This window comes from Trichomycterus rosablanca, chromosome 6 (assembly GCF_030014385.1).
Source record: "Trichomycterus rosablanca isolate fTriRos1 chromosome 6, fTriRos1.hap1, whole genome shotgun sequence".
In the NCBI taxonomy this organism is placed as follows: Eukaryota; Metazoa; Chordata; class Actinopteri; order Siluriformes; family Trichomycteridae; genus Trichomycterus; species Trichomycterus rosablanca.
In genome coordinates this window covers 50,125,043-50,144,215 of record NC_085993.1, presented here as the reverse complement: position 1 = coordinate 50,144,215, position 19,173 = coordinate 50,125,043, and the positions used below count along the sequence as shown (strand labels likewise).

Sequence of the window (19,173 nt, the reverse complement as noted above, 5' to 3'; positions counted from 1 at the left end):
GAGGAATAACATTGAGGGGGGTGTGACCCTCCGTGCGCAGTGTCTCTCGGTGTATGAACTCGGCTCGTGTGGGTGAAAAATGCAGGCTGTACTGATTGTGTGCCGGAGGGGGCACAAGTCAGTTGAGTGGCATCCTCAGTCAGCGGCAAAGGGATCGAATCAGTATAGAGGAGCAATCAGGGTAACTGGACACAATTAGAATGGGGATAAAACATTTGGGGAAAAAGTGGGAAAAAATAGATAATTAAAAAAATAAATAAATAAATAAATAAATAAAAAAAAATAAACAATACTTTTACTGATAAAAGAAAGAAAGAAACAGTACTTTTACTGATAAAAGTAAAATTAAAAAGACAGAAGATAAGCAATGCTTTCAGTGATAACAGTAAAATAAGAAAAGGAAGGAAGGAAATAAAGGGTTTTACTGATAAAAGTAAAATGTAGCTGGAGAAGTCCCTTTAAATCTTAGCCTGGTTGCCAAATCCTTGCAGGCCATTTTGGTTTCAGCCTTTTTGCCATCACAATGAAACTGCCTTGAATGAGCCAGTGCAATGCCCCAAGAGGCAGTGGTAGCTCAGTGGTTAAGGTAGATCCAGCACAATCACTGCCAGGTTACCATGTTGGACCCTTGAGCAAGACCTTTAATCCTCAGTTTCTAAAATTGTGTTCAGTCAAAATCGTAAGTTGCCTTGGATAAAAGCGTCTTCTGCAAATGTAAATGTACAAGAGGTGTGATGGAACCCCTTTCAGCAGAACCCACACAGAAATCCACGCCGGATGCCGTCAGTCGGTGGAGTGGATGTTCCTCTTTCTTTTTACACTTTTTACAGCCACTGCTAGTTTGTACTGAGTTCCCTATTGTTAGTCTTTTTTAGACACAGTGGTGGATTGAACAGCTGGCACATGTAACCACAGAGTTCTCCCTGCTCCAGGCTGGAGATTTTAATCTGGTTTTATTTTTAATACTTTATTACTTTGATCTTTTTTGTATTTTATTATTAGTTTCTTCCTTTTTTTCAAGTGGCCACAGAATTGTTCTACCTTTTTTAATCATCCTGCAGTTGGGTTCATGTATTCCAAGCCTGTGAAAGTCGGGGGTCTTTAGCATCTCACACCAAATCAGTTCTTAGAAATGTGGATCCTAAAAGAAGTAAACAGACGTACAGTATGAGCAGTATGAGAGATGAAGCTCCTGGTTCTCCAGTATTTTAGCGATTAGAAGCTTCTACCTGACATGATTTATTAGTTTGTGTTTTTAATCTGCACTGATCGGCAAACCAACGTGCTGCATCCTGCTGGCTGTGCTTGTTTTCCTGTGACCTCCACGTGGGGTGATGATGCTTCTGTTGTTTCCCTCATGTACCCGGTCCTCCAGAGGTTCTGCTGGACCCTCATGCTTTACCCTGCATGTGTTTCCTAAAAGACGAGCTTCCTCAGCACACACACATTCTGACAAACTAAATAAAAAAGTAAAATAAAAATGAAAATATAAAATGATAAAAGTAAAATAATAAAAAATTTAATAGTAAATTAGCAAAATAATAAATAAAAAAATAAAAAAATATTACTTTTTTCTTATAAAAGTAAAATAAATAAAAATAATTAAATAAACAGTATTTTTACTGACATAACTAAAATGATTAATAAATAAAAAAGCAAAACAAAAATGAATATACAAATAAATAAACAATAATTTTACTAATGAAATAAATATAAAAATAAAAAGTAAATTAAAAAATAAAATAAACATTAATTTTACTAATAAAAAAAATAAATAAAAAAAATAAAAAATAAAATGAAAGATAGAAAGACAGGAAAATAAAAACAAATACAACTGTACTTTTACTGATAAAATACAACAGCAATAAATAAAGTAAAATTTATACAATGTATACAGTACATTTATTGATAAAAGTAAAATAAAAAAAAGGAAGGAGGAATGAAAAACATATAAACTGTACTTTTACTGATCAAATAAATAATAAAGAAATAAGTAAAAATAAAGAAAAATAAAGATATGAACAGTACATTTACTGATAAAAGTAAAATAAAAAACAAAGAAAGAAAAAAGAAAGAAAGGAATATAAATACTTTTAAAGATCATAATCATAATTATTAATCAATATTCTTCAGGACCTTTGTCAGAACAAACTTTTTCATATGTTTTATAAATGTAACAGCACAAACATTTAACTAGCTATTTTATTTATTTATAAAGAAACTTTAAATAACTGTTTTTATTCATATACAACAAAAGTTTAACCAACAGTTTTTATATTTAAACACAAAGAAAAAGATAATGAAGGAAAGAAAAAAAGAAAAAAACGAAAAGACAGAAAATAAGCAATACTTTTACTGATAAGTAAAAAGAAAAAAAGAAAGAAAGAAAGAAAGAAAGAAAGAAAGAAAGAAAGAAAGAAAGAAAGAAAGAAGAAAAAAAACAAAGAAAGAAAGAAAGAAAAACAGCACTGATAAAAGTAAAAGAAAAAAAAGAAAGAAAAAAATTAGACAGAAAATAAACAATACTTTTACTGATAAAAGTAAAAAGTAAAAAGAAAGAAACAAAGAAAAACAGCACTTTCTCTGATAAAGGTAAAAGAAAAGAAAGAAAAAATAAAAGACTGATAAAAGTCAACAATAAAAAGAAAGAATGAAAGAAAGAAACATTAGATAAAAATAAGATTTTAGTATTTAAACTTTTATACCTTCATAAAAAACAAGGCACACAATGTAAGAAATGTGAAAAAGAGATGATAACTGACTTTAAGTAGCTGTTTTTTATTTTTTTGTATATAAAGAATCTTTGAAGTCTATTGCAGAGCTCCGGCCAGACCACATCGAGCTCCATGACTAAAGAAGAATATGAAAGAGGAGAAGGCGTTTTATATGGTGGGCTCCCGTAATTACCCGCCGGCCCTGGGCTATGGCGTTAAGGGGGTATACCCCGCTGTGTTGGGGTCAGTGCAGAGAAGGGTGGGGTAAGATTGATTTCACAGCCCTAACACTGAGTAGAACTGAACTCATATTTATAGACACATTTTAACAGCATTAATCTGTTTTATTACATATTAACATTACTATGAAGAGTGTAAGTGTGTGTGTGTGTGTGTGTAAGTGTGTGTGTGCTTAAGTAAGTGTGTGCATGCTCCGTAAGAGGAGACTGACAGTTGTTTACGGCCAGCTTGTCACGTCTCTCTCTCAGGGACAATCAGGAAATTAAGCGGTGAGGGCCGGCCGGGGATCCGAGGGCCCGTCAGATAACATTACTCGCTCCCTGCATCACAATTAGTGCAAATGGTGCATTACAGAGAAATTATCATCGATATGATATTAGCAGACGCTCCCTAAACGAATCAAAGGGGAAAGTGCTTATTCCTCTGTCTATCTGGATAACTAGAGGACGGACTGAAGAGCTTGAGGGGACGAGAAGGTGGACCGACGCGGTCAGATCGAGTGATCGGAGGCCGCGGAGACAGAATTAAATTAATCCGGCTGTGTGTGTTCATTCTCACTCTGAATTAATTCATATTTATATTTTAATGACCTGTTTAATAAATTCCTCATGACTCAGGACTTGTGACAGTATATCAGATCACTCTTATTCACAGCTCATTTAACTACAATGTACACCGATCAGCCATAACATTAAAACCACCTCCTTGTTTCTACACTCACTGTCCATTTTATCAGCTCCACTTACCATATACAGTAGAAGGCGCTTTGTAGTTCTACAATTACTGACTGTTGTCCATCTGTTTCTCTGCATGCTTTGTTAGCCCCCTTTCATACTGTTCTTCAATGGTCAGGACCCCCACAGGACCACCACAGAGCAGGTATTATTTAGGTGGTGGATCATTCTCAGCACTGCAGTGACACTGACATGGTGGTGGTGTGTTAGTGTGTGTTGTGCTGGTATGAGTGGATGTTTTTAAATACCGTGTCCACTCACTGTCCACTCCTACCTAGTTGGTCCACCTTGTAGATGCTCATCTATTGCTGCTGTTTGAGTCTGTCATTTTCTAGACCTTCATCAGTGGTCACAGGACGCTGCCCATGGGGCGCTGTTGGCTGGATATATTTGGTTGGTGGACTATTCTCAGTCCAGCAGGGACAGTGAGGTGTTTAAAAACTCCATCAATGTCTTATCCACTCATACCAGCACAACACACACTAACACACCATCATGTCAGTGTCACTGCAGTGCTGAGAATGATCCACCACCTAAATAATACCTGCTCTGTGGTGGTCCTGACCATTGAAGAACAGGGTGAAAGGGGGCTAACAAAGCATGCAGAGAAACAGATGGACTACAGTCAGTAATTGTAGAACTACAAAGTGCTCCTATATGGTAAGTGGAGCTGATAAAATGGACAGTGAGTGTAGAAACAAGGAGGTGGTTTTAATGTAATTATCAATATTACGTAATTTATTTTTATGTTGGTTTATATTGACAGGGTATATTGAGAGAATTCACATTATCGATACATTAAAATGTATTTATATAAAATAAAAAGCACCTCCAGATGGAATACACGACTCTTTAATCGCTTTAACGGCTCGTAGCCAGCAATATAATGTTTAACCTGTAGAAAATTAAATCTCCCTCATGACAAAGCAAAACACCATTATACAAAGCAAAGAGTGGGGTGGAGGGGGGGGGGCACATTTTGCTAATGCTATCGTGCTACCGTCTTGGCCGTCGCCGCTATTCGGTCTATCTCAGTTCATTTGCCGACTCAGCTAAACACAGACGCCAAACAATAATGTATCTGAATATGGAAAAGTAATGCATGTGTGACCGAGGCGGTGCTTTACGTTCTGATTAAAGAGAAGTACGCGCAGGAAAAGCATTCCTCAATGATGCTGAAAACAGTCCATTACAATAATGAGGCTAATGTCTCATCGTTTTCTATAGCCGCATCGTAAATGGTGCGCTTTCCATCCTTTTAGTCAAAGTAGCATGCTCATACCGGGAGAACAGGGAACGTATAGTGGGCTGAAATAACCAGAGTGGTCCAACAGAGAAGTGTTAAGCACAATATCTCAGAAGATGCCACAGTCGCCTATGACCAGAAGCTTGATCTATTAAAACGAGGCAAAATGAGCTAATAATAATATAATAATAATAATTATAATTATAATAATAATTTCTTCCTGATGTTTTACCATCGCTATCCTGGTCAGGTTAACAGTGGGTCCAGTTTTCTCTAAATTACTGGGCACAATGCAATCAAACACCCCCAACAGGACGGCAATCCATTGTGGGGTTTAGATCACAAAAAAACAATCAAACAAAAAAAAAAAACATAGCAAATCATGTCTTTATGGAAACGCCTGACCGGCCGATAGCACCAGTGGGGATTTATTACAACTGTAATTAAGTAGTGTGTCACCTGAGTACCATATAATAATAATAATAATAATAATAATAATAATAATAATAATAATAATAATAATAATAATAATAATTTCTTCTTCATGTTTTACCGCTTTATCCTTGTCAGGCTCACGGTGGGTCCAGTTTTCACTAAATCACTGGACACAATACAATAAAACACCCCTGACAGAATGCCAGTCCATTTTGGACTCTACTGTAGATCACCCCTCACTCCCCATCACTATGTAGATGCCTGTCCGGCTGATAGCACCAGTGTGTCACCTGAGTACCAAATAATAATAATGATAATAATAATAAAAATAAAAATGATAATTATAATAACAATAATAATAATAATAATAACAACAATAATAATAGTAATAATAATAATAATAACAATAAAAATAATAATATCCATAATAATATCATAATAATAATGATGATGATGATAATAATAATGATGATGATAATAATAATAATAATGATAATAATAATAATAACAATAATAATGATAACAATAATAATAATAACGATGATAATAATAATAATAACAATAATAATAACGATAATAATAATAATGATAATAATAATAATAATAACAATAATAATAATAATGATAATAATAATAATAATAATAATAATAATAATAATAGGAAACAAAAAATAGAAGGATCAAGCATTATTATTATTATTATTATTATTATTATTATTATTATTATCATTGTTGTTGTTGTTGATGATGATGATGTTGCTTACTTTAATGTGTGTTTTTAACTTTATAATTTTATTTAATCAATTTTTGCCAAAGTTTAATATTTTAAACTAAGTTTTTATTACTTTGTGCGCCGGCTGGATCTGGTGACTAACACCGCCGCTGTTGGATCTGCGCACCGGCTGGATCTGGTGACTAACACCGCCGCTGTTGGATCTGCGCACCGGCTGGATCTGGTGACTAACACCGCCGCTGTTGGATCTGCGCACCGGCTGGATCTGGTGACTAACACCGCCGCTGTTGGATCTGCGCACCGGCTGGATCTGGTGACACTGCCGCTGTTGGATCTGCGCACCGGCTGGATCTGGTGACACTGCCGCTGTTGGATCTGCGCACCGGCTGGATCTGGTGACACTGCCGCTGTTGGATCTGCGCACCGGCTGGATCTGGTGACTAACACCGCCGCTGTTGGATCTGCGCACCGGCTGGATCTGGTGACACTGCCGCTGTTGGATCTGCGCACCGGCTGGATCTGGTGACTAACACCGCCGCTGTTGGATCTGCGCACCGGCTGGATCTGGTGACACCGCCGCTGTTGGATCTGCGCACCGGCTGGATCTGCGCGCCAACTGGACTATCTTTTATTTATTTTTATTTATTTGTATCTTTTTCCTGTATTGGGTAAGCAAATCTGCTGCGCTAATTGCGTGTCTGTTAGTTCAATTATTTTAACTAGTCTGTGTGGCCTGTGACATGATGGCGCCGGTGTGTGTGGCTGGCCGTCTGTTACTCTCGCTTTGGTTAGCGTTGTTAATGTTGCTAAGCTTTGGCATCTCACATATTAAGTCTCTACTGGTGTATGATCGCCAATCTCTCCTGGATCTTAGACATAATGTCAGCTATCTAAATGTGTTTAATTATGATAGACAAAACACTCTGCCCCCGCTCCTATCGGATATTCCGACTCACCTGTACCGGGCCTCGGCTCTAATCCCCCGGCGGAAGCGCCGTCGCCGCCGCGGTAAACGTGCCGGTCGGTTAGTGAAGCTGAAAGTCTATCTGGCAAATTCTCCGTCCATTTCCCGGACAGGACATGAATTACCCCCTCCATTTAGTGTGTCCCGGCGCTTTCTGGAGCCCATCGACATCTCCCTGGTACCTGTCACCGACTTGGATGAAGGTTTCGGGCCCCGCCGCCCCTGCTCTCCTCGGCTCCGCCAGCGTGGGGTGAATCCAGGTAATTTGAGGACGTTGCTCCGGGCTTCCAGATTCGCTAAACCACAGGCCCCAGTTCCCGCCAGGATCGGTTTGGTGAATGCCAGATCACTGGCAAATAAAACTTTTATCCTAAAGGATTTCTTCTGTTTCCGAAGCCTGGATTTTCTCTGTGTGACTGAGACTTGGATTGGTGCCGGTGAGTACAGCGCTCTTGTTGAACTTTTACCGGCTGGCTGTAATTATTTTAATTCACCGCGGACGTCAGGCCGGGGAGGAGGAACGGCGGCTGTGTTTAAAAATGACTTTAAATGTAAACAGCACGCTGTATCATCTTCTTTCTCCAGTTTTGAAGTCACCTTATTTGAGGTGGGTCGCGCTGACCTGGTGCTGTGCGCTGTCATCTACCGACCCCCTAAATACAATAAGGACTTTGTGAATGACTTTTCTGATTTCCTGGCTGGACTTATGCCAAATTATGATCGCATCCTTATTGTCGGGGATTTTAACATTCATGTATGTTGTCCTGATAAACCGCTGGTGAGGGAATTTTTAAACATCATTGACTCTTTTAATTTAGTGCAGTATGTGTCCGGTCCCACACATGAACATGGTCATACCTTAGACCTTGTTCTTTCTCATGGTTTGTCTGTGTCAAATTTAGAGATCTGTGACAGTGGGTTTTCTGATCACATGCCTGTTTTATTCGATGTTGTTTTATCCTGTGCTGCAGTTAAATCTTGCGTTCCTGCTCGGCTTTGTCGGAGTGTTAACCCCCTCACTGCTGGTCAATTCTCTGCTGCTTTCGATCAGCTTTGTCCCCCTCCTGACTCAGCCTCTGTTGATACGGGGGAGCTCAGCTCCTGGTTTGATGTCTCTTGCAGAACCATACTGGACTCAGTGGCCCCATTAAGAACCATACAGCCGAAAGTTAAACCCGAGCCCTGGCTTAATGACAGAACTCGTGCAGCAAAGCGGGAGTGTCGCAAAGCTGAGCGCAAATGGAAGAAGGACAAGCTGCAGGTTTCATTTCAAATCTTAAAAGATTGCTGGCGTTCTTACCAGAACACTATCAAAGAAGCCAAAAGAAAATATTTGTCAAATATTATCATGGCAAATTGTCATAATCCACGGGTGTTATTTAAAACCATTGACTCTGTTCTTAAGGCCCCTCAGCCCATCTGTTCAGAAGCATCCCCTGAAATGTGTGATAACTTTCTGCACTTTTTTATTGACAAGATTGTCGCAGCACGAGCTCATACCACAGCTTCTGCCTTCGACCCCTCTGACTCTGTCCCTTGCCTGACTGTGTTTGATAGTTTTGAGCCGGTGACTCTGTCGCACTTGGAGGATGTGGTAGGCCATTTAAAGCCTTCTGGTTCTCCCTGTGACGATATGCCTCCTCACTTTTTTAAAGAGATTTTTCATAGTATAGGGCAACAGGTTCTGGCCATTATTAACAGGAGTCTATCCTCTGGTGTTGTTCCTGTGAGTTTTAAACATGCTGTAGTGCAACCCCTGCTTAAGAAACCTGGCCTTGACCACACGGTATTGGCTAATTATAGGCCTATTTCCAAGCTGCCCTTTATTTCAAAGATCTTGGAGAAAGTTGTTTATGCTCAGCTGAAAGTTTTTCTGGATGAGCATAATATCCTGGAGGTCTTTCAGTCTGGTTTTAAAACCCTGCACAGCACAGAGTCAGCGTTGCTTAGGGTTTTCAATGACATCCTCCTGGCCAATGATTCTGGTGACCATGTGATCCTTGTCCTGTTGGATCTAACCGCGGCTTTTGACACGGTAGATCATAACATTTTAGTCTCCCGGTTGCAGCACCTAGTGGGCATTTGTGGTAGTGCTTTGGAATGGTTTAGGTCCTATCTGACGGACAGAACTTTGTGTGTGAGTTTTGCTGGTTCAGACTCCTCCCCAGCTCCCCTGCCGTATGGGGTTCCACAGGGCTCAATTTTAGGACCCCTCCTCTTCTCACTTTATCTGCTTCCACTGGGCTCCATTTTGAGAAAGCATGGCATCTCATTTCATTGCTACGCTGATGACAGTCAGATATATGTCCCGCTGAAGAAGAAAGATGCTTTCTCTATTAAGCCACTTCTGTTATGTCTTAATGACATTAAAGCCTGGATGGCCTTAAATTTTCTGAATTTCAATGAAAAGAAAACAGAAGTGATGGTGTTTGGTCCCAGTGGTTCCTGTGAAGCCCCTCCTGTTGATTTGGGCCCTTTGACACAGCATGTGAAGCATACAATCTCTAACTTGGGTTTTAAGATGGACAGTGATTTTAAATTGGACCGTCAAATTGGTGCAGTAGTCAAATCCAGCTTTTTCCATTTGAGGCAGCTGGCAAAGGTGAAGTCAATCCTTTCACATGAGCACTTTCAAACAGTGATCCATGCCTTCATCACATCTCGGCTGGACTACTGTAATGCACTTTATTTTGGAGTCAGCCAGTCCTCCCTCAAACGTCTCCAGTTAGTGCAAAATGCTGCGGCCCGACTTTTAATGGGATCACGTAAGAGAGAGCATATAACCCCCATTCTGGCCTCCCTCCATTGGCTGCCCGTGCATTTCAGAGTACATTTTAAGATTCTGTTGTTTGTTTTTAAATCTTTAAATGGACTTGCCCCGCCTTACCTCGCTGAACTGCTCCATCCCCACACTTCTGCTCGGTGCCTCAGGTCAGCTGATCAGCTGCTCCTGGAGGTACCAAGGTCAAAGCGTAAGCTCAGAGGGGATAGAGCTTTTTCAATCGCTGCCCCTAAATTATGGAACAACCTACCACTCCATATTAGACAGGCCTCTTCACTGGCTATTTTTAAAACTAGTCTTAAAACCCATTTTTATTCCTTGGCTTTCAATCCAGCATGAGACTTCTCATTGTTTCTAGTGTTTGTTTTATGTTTTATAATTATCTATGTACAGCACTTTGTCACAGCTGTTGTTGTTTTTAAAGTGCTCTATAAATAAAGTTGACTTGACTTGACTTGACTTGACTTTATACTGAATCACTGGGCACAATGCAATAAAACATCCCTGACAGGATGCCAATCCATTGTGGGGTCTAGATCACCCCCCACTCCCCATTACCACCCCCAGAGATAAAGACATGATTCATAGTAAATCATGTCTTTATGTAGACGCCTGACTGGCTGATAGCACCAGTGAGAATTTAACACTAGTGTAATTTATCAGTGTGTCACCTGAGTACCAAATAATAATAATAATAATAATAATAATAATTATTATTATTATTATTATTATTATAATTAATAACACTGTAATATTTATTTTTATTATTTTATTTATTTATTTATTTGTTTTATTATTTAGTAATAGTATAAAGATTGTTTTACACTAAATGTCATTTTTGAATTCTGTAAACAGGTGATTTTACTCTTATTGTTTCTGTTTGATACTTATTTTGCTGTAATTAAGTAGTGTGTCACCTGAGTACCATATAATAATAATAATAATAATAATAATAATAATAATAATAATAATAATAATAATAATAATAATAATAATAATTTCTTCTTCATGTTTTACCGCTTTATCCTTGTCAGGCTCACGGTGGGTCCAGTTTTCACTAAATCACTGGACACAATACAATAAAACACCCCTGACAGAATGCCAGTCCATTTTGGACTCTACTGTAGATCACCCCTCACTCCCCATCACTATGTAGATGCCTGTCCGGCTGATAGCACCAGTGTGTCACCTGAGTACCAAATAATAATAATGATAATAATAATAAAAATAAAAATGATAATTATAATAACAATAATAATAATAATAATAACAACAATAATAATAGTAATAATAATAATAATAACAATAAAAATAATAATATCCATAATAATATCATAATAATAATGATGATGATGATAATAATAATGATGATGATAATAATAATAATAATGATAATAATAATAATAACAATAATAATGATAACAATAATAATAATAACGATGATAATAATAATAATAACAATAATAATAACGATAATAATAATAATGATAATAATAATAACAATAATAATAATAATGATAATAATAATAATAATAATAATAATAATAATAATAATAGGAAACAAAAAATAGAAGGATCAAGCATTATTATTATTATTATTATTATTATTATTATTATTATTATTATTATCATTGTTGTTGTTGTTGATGATGATGATGTTGCTTACTTTATACTGAATCACTGGGCACAATGCAATAAAACATCCCTGACAGGATGCCAATCCATTGTGGGGTCTAGATCACCCCCCACTCCCCATTACCACCCCCAGAGATAAAGACATGATTCATAGTAAATCATGTCTTTATGTAGACGCCTGACTGGCTGATAGCACCAGTGAGAATTTAACACTAGTGTAATTTATCAGTGTGTCACCTGAGTACCAAATAATAATAATAATAATAATAATAATTATTATTATTATTATTATTATTATTATAATTAATAACACTGTAATATTTATTTTTATTATTTTATTTATTTATTTATTTGTTTTATTATTTAGTAATAGTATAAAGATTGTTTTACACTAAATGTCATTTTTGAATTCTGTAAACAGGTGATTTTACTCTTATTGTTTCTGTTTGATACTTATTTTGCTCGATGTGATTTACTAATTTCCCCCCTCATTGCTTTATATATATATTTTTTTCCCATCGATTAGCTGAACTGCCACAGTAAATAAAAACGTCACCCAGCTGATTGATGGTCGCCGGGGGAATTTCTTTCTGCTTTTAAAGTGTTTTTTGGCTTGAAATGAAGGGATGGAGGGATGCTGAGGAGGAAAGGGGGAGTAATTGCAGGTGTCTCATATCAGAGTTTTGTAAGGAAATAATAACAGCAGTAATTAGGTGCCCGTCGTGTATGTGTGAGACCAAACCCAGTGAGTGTCGGGGTACCAGCTCACAGACGGGCGCGGGTGGAATCTGGAGTCCAGTTCAGACCAGTGTGTGTGAGAGAAGCAGGTAAAGGTGCGGGTGGCCGGCACAGGCCTGTTCTTTTCACAGCTGTAGTAGGATTATGTGCAGGAGAGGCGAGGGGGGTAAGTCTGACCCTTTTATCTCATTCAAACATGCTGCTAATTCAGCAGCACACGACTGGCACTGTGGCTGGTGTGCTAATCAGCGCATCACTCTCCCTGCAGTGAATAAACCGCCATTTAATCCTCGATCAGCCACCCTGTCAACCGTTTACACAACCTGACACCCATACACCCACCTACACACCGTGGTAAAGACACAGAGCACCGTTTCTTATATAAATTAGCTTTGTTATGTACGTATTGTTTACAAACTTTTAGTGTTTTAGCCACAAGGTTCGTAGCCACATTCAAATTTACATTTTAAGCATTTAGCAGACATTTTCTTCCAAAGCAACTTACAGACTTACAGTAATAGTACATTGTGTAAGCAGTTGAGGGTTAAGGGCCTTGCTCAAGGTCCCAACAGTGGCAAGCTGGCAGTGGTGGGGCGTAAACCAGCAACTTGATTACTAGTCCAGTACCTTAACCACTAGGGTTACAAATGCCACAAATAATGGAAGATGACAAAAGTTAATAAAGCAATAAAATAATTTTTAAAGATATTTAATTGAAAACAGCAGGGAAAATATTTTATTTATGTGTCTATCTATCTATCTATCTATCTATCTATCTATCTATCTATCTAGTTATTTATTTATCTATCTCTCTATCTATCTATCTGTCTATCTATCTATATAGTTATTTATTTATCTATATATCTGTCTATCTATCTATATAGTTATTTATTTATCTATCTGTCTGTCTGTCTGTCTGTCTGTCTGTCTGTCTATCTATCTATCTATCTATCTATCTATCTATCTATCTTGTAGTTATTTATTTATCTATCTATCTATGGAAAAATATTTTATTTATTTATCTAGTTATTTATTTCTCTATAAAATATTTTATTTATTCATCTATTTATCTACTTATTTATTCATTTATCTATGGAAAAATATTTTTTTCATTTATTTATTTATTTGTCGCCTCACAGCAAGAAGGTCCTGGGTTCGATCCCCAGGTGGGGCGATCCGGGTCCTTTCTGTGTGGAGTTTACATGTTCTCCCCATGTCTGCGTGGGTTTCCTTCGGGTGCTCCGTTTTCCTTTCACAATCCAAAGACATGCAGTCAGGTTAATTGGAGACACTGAATTGCCCCATAGATGAATACAGTGCCTTGCAAAAGTATTCAGCCCCCTTGAACTTTTCAACCTTTTGCCACATTTCAGGCTTCAAACATAACGATATGAAATTGTAATTTTTTGTGAAGAATCAACAACAAGTTGGACACAATCGTGAAGTGGAACGAAATTTATTGGATATTTTAAACTTTTTTTAGAAATAAAAAACTGAAAAGTGGGGCGTGCAATATTATTCAGCCCCCTTGCGTTAATACTTTGTAGCGCCACCTTTTGCTGCGATTACAGCTGCAAGTCGCTTGGGGTATGTCTCTGTATCAGTTTTGCACATCGAGAGACAGAAATTTTTGCCCATTCTTCCTTGCAAAACAGCTCGAGCTCAGTGAGGTTGGATGGAGAGCGTTTGTGAACAGCAGTTTTCAGCTCTTTCCACAGATTCTCGATGGGATTCAGGTCTGGACTTTGACTTGGCCATTCTAACACCTGGATACGTTTATTTGTGAACCATTCCATTGTAGATTTTGCTTTATGTTTTGGATCATTGTCTTGTTGGAAGATAAATCTCCGTCCCAGTCTCAGGTCTTTTGCAGACTGCAACAGGTTTTCTTCCAGAATGGTCCTGTATTTGGCTCCATCCATCTTCCCATCAATTTTAACCATCTTCCCTGTCCCTGCTGAAGAAAAGCAGGCCCAAACCATGATGCTGCCACCACCATGTTTGACAGTGGGGATGGTGTGTTCAGGGTGATGAGCTGTGTTGCTTTTACGCCAAACATAACGTTTTGCATTGTGGCCAAAAAGTTCGATTTTGGTTTCATCTGACCAGAGCACCTTCTTCCACATGTTTGGTGTGTCTCCCAGGTGACTTTTTATAGATATCTTTGAGAAATGGCTTTCTTCTTGCCACTCTTCCATAAAGGCCAGATTTGTGCAGTGTACGACTGATTGTGTCCTATGGACAGAGTCTCCCACCTCAGCTGTAGATCTCTGCAGTTCATTCAGAGTGATCATGGGCCTCTTGGCTGCATCTCTGATCAGTCTTCTCCTTGTTTGAGCTGAAAGTTTAGAGGGACGGCCGGGTCTTGGTAGATTTGCAGTGGTCTGATACTCCTTCCATTTCAATATGATCGCTTGCACTGTGCTCCTTGAGATGTTTAAAGCTTGGGAAACAGTATCTCGGACCTGCCTGGTGTGTTCCTTGGTCTTCATGATGCTCTCTGCGCTTTAAACAGAACTCTGAGACTGTCACAGAGCAGGTGCATTTATACGGAGACACAGGTGGATTCTATTTATCACCATCAGTCATTTAGGTCAACATTGGATCATTCAGAGATCCTCACTGAACTTCTGGAGTGAGTTTGCTGCACTGAAAGTAAAGGGGCTGAATAATATTGCACGCCCCACTTTTTAGTTTTTTATTTTTAAAAAAAGTTTAAAATATCCAATAAATTTCGTTCTACTTCACGATTGTGTCCCACTTGTTGTTGATTCTTCACAAAAAATTACAATTTCATATCGTTATGTTTGAAGCCTGAAATGTGGCAAAAGGTTGAAAAGTTCAAGGGGGCTGAATACTTTTGCAAGGCACTGTAGATGTGTGTTTGAGTGTGTGTGTCTGCCCCCTCTCACACGTGTGCAGTAGCCGACTGCATCTTTTTACCTACACGAGGTGAGTTCATACGCCGATCAGCATTGTGCACGGACAGCCACACCCTGATCAGCATTATTCCTCTGCTCTGCGCAGACGCCATCAACCAGCCAGCAGAGGTCATAATTGCATCAGTTATGAGGTCCCTATCCGGCTCCCTACCTGGATGAACAACAGCCAAATGTTGTTCATGTGGTCGCTCAGCCCAGCCTGCTGGCAGAGCAGAGATTCGATACGATGTATTCGAAATCCCAGCTCTGGTGTGCTAGCGTATTTGACCACTGTGCCACCTGAGCTGCTTTTTATTTGATTTATTAGGTTTTTTTTATTCCATCTGCCCCCCAACAAGAAAAGTTTGGACACCCCTGGTATAAACTGCAAATAAATCACTCGCAGTGCGTGTGATTTCAAGCAGCTCTTCTAAGATAAGTGAAAGTGTGAAAGACTAACATCGGATTCCAGAAAGTTGAGTTTTTATTGTTTAAAGTGATTAAAGTAGAAGCTAATTTTCCACCATGTTGGATAACAAGCAATGACCAGAGGTAAGGACTGAACCCTGGTACCCACAACTCTACCAGCTGCCCCACGATGCCACCCTGCGTAACAAATAAACGTCCAAAGTTTTGATAGATATAAGACGCATTGCATAACTCATAAAGCAGGTTAGCAAAAACTAGCAAGTACTCATCGCACTAACGTTAATCTTCACTGATACATTATGGGCCACATGTATTTTAAATAAGCTTCTGTTGGGAAGAGGCAGAGCTTTATTAAGCATATAAAAAAGTGATGAGATATTGATATAGCTATCAAAGGCGCATTTCAAAACATGCCATCTCATCAAACAGACAACTGTATTATTAAACATGTCCCAATAGAAAATTACACCACGCTGGTGGAGAGTAATCACTTTCATGCACATCAGATCGATCGCCGCTTCATGTTTTATGCCGTGTCCTCTCGTAATCTTTAACGCAGAGAAAGATGATTTAGCGACCGTCACTGTTACGCAAACACACTTACCAACAACTGCTCATGCGTCCACTGACGTACGGATGCTGTAGACCTTCTGTATGCTTGTTATGAAAGTTAAAAATAAGTTTAGTGGATAATTACATACATTATAAATGACCAATAGTGCTGCACAGTAAGGAGGACCTGGGTTTGATTCCTTTCTGTGTGGAGTTGTCAATGTGGGTTTCCTACGGGTGCTCCGGTTTCCTCCCACCAGTCCAAACACATGCAGTCAGGTTAACTGGAGCTATTATAATTGCCCTCAGTGTGTTTGTGTGCTTATGCTGTGATGGACTGGCAAACAGTCTAAGGTGTTTCCAGCCTTTTGCCCATTGAATTGGACCAACAGCAACCCTGACCAGGATAAAACGCTGGTAAAACAGACAATGAATTAATACAAGCTGCACATGTTCTGTTAGTGTGAGCGAGAGGCAGGTATACTGGTAAACACTTTTTTTTTACAGAATTAGTATTCTTTTGTTTTCTTTATATTTTAATTTCCCAATAATATAAATATTCTCACTCATTCCTATTTCCACGTTTGAATATTCTCAGTCTGTGTGTAGGTACATTTGTCAGCTTTGACTTAAATTTGTATTAAAGCCTTTCAAGAAATAGAGTTGTTCTATTAGTAATGGCAATTTAATTAAGGGGGCGTATTAAAATGAAATACAATTAGATAATCTTTTTTCTCCATTTACATAATCAACATGTATTTTTTAATCATTGGGTTTTAAGTTTAAGTTCGAAAACATGCATTTTTATTTCTTTACCTCATACATCACTTTAAGCCAGTATCAATAGCTTGGCTGTCATCATTCATGCACAAATCAAGCCTTGAATATATTTCTGGCTTCAAAAACATGACTATCAACATGCCCCCTCATTAGGTTTTACTGCCCCCCCAAGCAAAGCAGTCCAGAACCGGGGCTGGTCATGGAGATGCTTGATGTTGGAAGAACTTATGAGCAGTAATAATTAAGAGAAGTTTAGTGCTCCTGCCTCGTTCTTTTAATGCATTAGTACATTATTAGTACATTAGTATGTTAGTACATTAGTCTACAATAAGCGTTTTAGACTCTGGGAGAAGCTGATTCTGATTCTCACCATTTCTCAGAAGCTGGAGCTGTAACACAAGTTTAAAAGTGCAACAGGGAGGAAAATCCAGATAAACACAGATACATGTGGAGCTGTAACACTGGATCTGACACTTATTCCACACTAATGTATATTTGTCTCATATTCGCACTTTGATGACGTTTTACCGCACCGTGGTTAATATGATTAATAATTGTTAAGATTTCGAGCTCAGAAGACGTTGAGTTACAAGGTACCGCTGTATATTAATGGCATTGCGTTTTACATCAAGCTTTCCGATGTAGTTTACGTCATTTCGAGCATTAGGGCAACTTAAACACTAATAACAGATAATTTGGACATTTAGCTCTTCAGGACTTGGAAAGGCAAATGATGCTCAATGGACTGAAATGTAACTTCAATAAAAATACAATTAACATGCAATTATTTTAATATAATAATTTATATTAATTAGGGCTGGCACAGATCCGATACTCTGTATTGGAATTGGTCCGATATTGGCCCAAATGGCTGGATCGGATATTGGAAGGAAAAAAACGTGTAATCCGATCTGATACTGTTGCTTAATGTAAATAACACTTAATGTAAATAACACAATGTAAATAAGGCCACTGTTTGTGTATAAAGCAAATAACACACGAAGATACGTTCCAACAGAGCGCCGTTTATTACCAACGCACTCGGCAGTTGCCATAACAAATGAAAACACACTGATCTACTTCAACTTTTAGCATTTAAAAAAATCATCTACTACTGCCACAACTAAAAACACTGTTTAAACACAATAAAAATCACTTTATAAATGATACATCGCTCACCTGAGATAAAGAAAACCTATCCTGTCCTGGCTTGGAGATCTCTCACATCCTCAACCATTAATCCATCAGTGTTATGAAATAAAACAAACTACACCATTTCCCGTTTAGCCACAGACGTCCTCTTCAAAATCCAGCAGGGTTTAATCATCTAAAAACGTGACAGAACTTTAACGGAAAATCTCAACCAAACTCTGCATCAATTCTAATTGGTTCATCGCGTTTGATTGACATCTACATCTTCCGATTGTAGACACTTTGGATGACACGCCGTAAAGCGAGACGTGTCACGTGAACGACAGCTCGACAACGTAACTGAAACCAAAAATGCTGCTAAATGTTCTGTGTGTACAAGTGAAAATAAAAACAGCAGTTGTGTATAAGTGTGATGTTGTAGCTTCTGTATTTATTCTTTTAGAATATTTGTTACACAGTCTGAGCGTTGTTATTTAGATAGCTAGTTTACCCATGGTGCATTGAGACATGTATTACTGCTTAGTTGTTTGAAAGGAGAAATGACGGTATCGGATTGGTATCAGTATCGGCAGATACTCAATTTGCAGTAGCGTTATTGGACATACAGAAGTGGTATCGAGCCAGTCCTAATATTAATATACAATTATAATACAAGCACCATCACATTTACATTTTCAGCATTTAGCAGACACTTATTTTCCAAAGCAACTTACAGTACAGTCTGAGCAATTGAGGGTTAAGGGCCTTGCTCAAGGGCCCAACAGTAACAGCCTGGCAGTGGTGAGGCTTGAACCAGCGACCTTTTGATTACTAGTCCAGTACCCAAACCGCTGGGCTACAACTGTCCACATCTATCATCTTTTTTTCCCCTAATAGTTAAGCTTTTGTTATAAGTCTAATTAGAAGCATATAATTCAGTCCAGAAATATATATTTGTTAATTAAATGAAATATATGACTACGGTTGAACTCTGACAGTTTTGGTTAGTTTCTACGCACCCAAACAAACACCCACACGCACACACTCACACAAACACTCACACAAACACCTCTAATGACTGAAAAAGGGCCGATGGGACTGTCTCAGGCTTGGTTTTGGGAGTCATTTCAATTAGTCTA

At 38.2% G+C, this 19,173-nt stretch overlaps 1 long non-coding RNA gene across 1 annotated transcript; it reads right to left on the bottom strand.

Moving 5' to 3' along the window:
• Window positions 1-985: 985 nt before the first annotated feature.
• Window positions 986-8,120, bottom strand: LOC134316684 (uncharacterized). Its single transcript, XR_010013120.1, has 3 exons — window positions 7,059-8,120; window positions 1,230-1,416; window positions 986-1,141 (listed from the first exon to the last, which is right to left on the bottom strand). It is a non-coding gene; the product is annotated as an uncharacterized LOC134316684 (long non-coding RNA).
• Between the last annotated feature and the right edge of the window lie 11,053 nt (window positions 8,121-19,173).